Consider the following 1,876-nt stretch of genomic DNA (forward strand, 5'->3'; position numbering starts at 1 on the left):
AGATTAAGCCCTCAAGCCGTTACACGACATGGCGTTCGGCCAACTTTCGTTTTTAAGTCATTGAAGTCCTCATCACATGTTTTCGTGAGGGTTGACAGAGCCCGCGGCGCCTTGCAGCCGCCATACGAAGGACCCTTTGAGGTACTTCAAAGGGAGAGCAAGTTTTATTTGCTTCGCATCCGAGGCCGAGAAAGGCGAGTATCCATAGATCGCCTGAAACCGGCCTTCATCATCGCCTGTGAGATTCCACACGGAGCAGAGGGATCACCATCCCCTACCCAGTTATCACCGACAACGGCTACACCCGTAGTGGCATGGAGAGCTCCTTTGGCGAACCAGGCAGCCCCTCAGACAGCACCGGCACCCCATGCAGCGCCGGCACCCCAGGCTCCCATTCGCCCAGCTGAGGGGCGAGCAACCCGTTCCGGAAGGAGAGTCCGTTTCCCAGCGCATCTGAGAGACTTTTCAACGTAGAGCTGTCCCCACCGCTCCGGACCCAGTTTCCCATTGCTTTGTTTTCCCCCTTTTCGTTTCCTTCTCTTTCGTTCCAGGATAACCACTGTCACTGGTGAGGGGGTGCTGTAGCGACAGACGACGCGCTCGCGCCTCGACTCTCACTTGTCCGACGATGCGCTCGCGCCTCGATTCTCAATTGTCTGCAATTGCCCTAGAGGGCCGAGCGGCAATGACCAGAATGGCCTGGCGGCAATGACTCCGCACAAGAGTGTGCGCGCATCCACCGTAGTGTCCAGATCGAGTCCGTCAGTCGCTTCATCGAGGACCTTCCATAATGTACTCGTACTAAGTCGCCGCAATAAACCTTACTATCCAATATCACCAGCATTATTCCTACCTAACCACGTGGAACCCTACATACTTCAGTAACTCATTTTTCCCCATGTTAAAAGGAAGATAATTACAATACAGTGGCTAATTTTTCACCGTTTGGTAAGTTATGCCTCCGTAGAATTATGAACTAAGAATAAAACAATAGACCCTCCAGCTAATCCCCCACAATTTGTATTAATTAATGCAATAGACTAAAGCAACATTAGCTTGAACTACTAGTAGTAGAGACCCCTGAAAAATAGACAATTTTATCGATAACATATGTTGCATTCATAGCAGAATGAAGATAATGTTGAGAAATATATATATTTATCAACAGTAAATAGTAAATTAAACTAATCAACTTCACTATTGCACATATATAGTATGTTCGTGGGGGATATTGGGAAACTTAATTTGTGTTATAAAGGAAGCAATCAAAATAGTTATTAGGTATTAACGGATTTACAAGACCGAAATTAACGCGCCAGAGAAGTCAAATATTTCTTTTATGAAATCCATTAAACAACCCGGTATTTGAGAGCTCAATTTCCAATATACTGCTTCCATAAGGAAAAAAATATTAATAATCGTAGGTACCTTACTTGGATATGACGATTAGTATCCTGTGGTTTAAAATTAATCGCATAACAAAGATGATGTTTAACATAAAGGGGACTCGGTTTAACCGACACTCGAGCTACTCCAATAATTCCTTGTATTGTTCGTAATCGCGCGATGGATTTATCCGCCGCATTTTGTTTTTATTAGTTGGGAGTGACGTTGATAAATTTGTCTCGTTGAATTGGCACGGGTTTCTCTTCTCCCTCTTTCGTTTTCTCTCTTGCCTTATTTGGAAAACAATCTTTGGAGAAAACAAGTAACTCTGATGTCGCGAAGCGTCAACATGTTTATTTCGTTGACAGAGAATTCTGTCACATTGACAAATGAGGCTCTATTTTCCCGCAATTTTCCCTGAATGTTGTTTCATGAACAAATTTATTTTAAATTGTTTCGTTTTTGTGGTCGAATTATTCGATGAAAAGGA

This window comes from Hetaerina americana, unplaced genomic scaffold, assembly GCF_022747635.1.
Source record: "Hetaerina americana unplaced genomic scaffold, ioHetAmer1.1.p SCAF_1, whole genome shotgun sequence".
Classification (NCBI taxonomy): domain Eukaryota; kingdom Metazoa; phylum Arthropoda; class Insecta; order Odonata; family Calopterygidae; genus Hetaerina; species Hetaerina americana.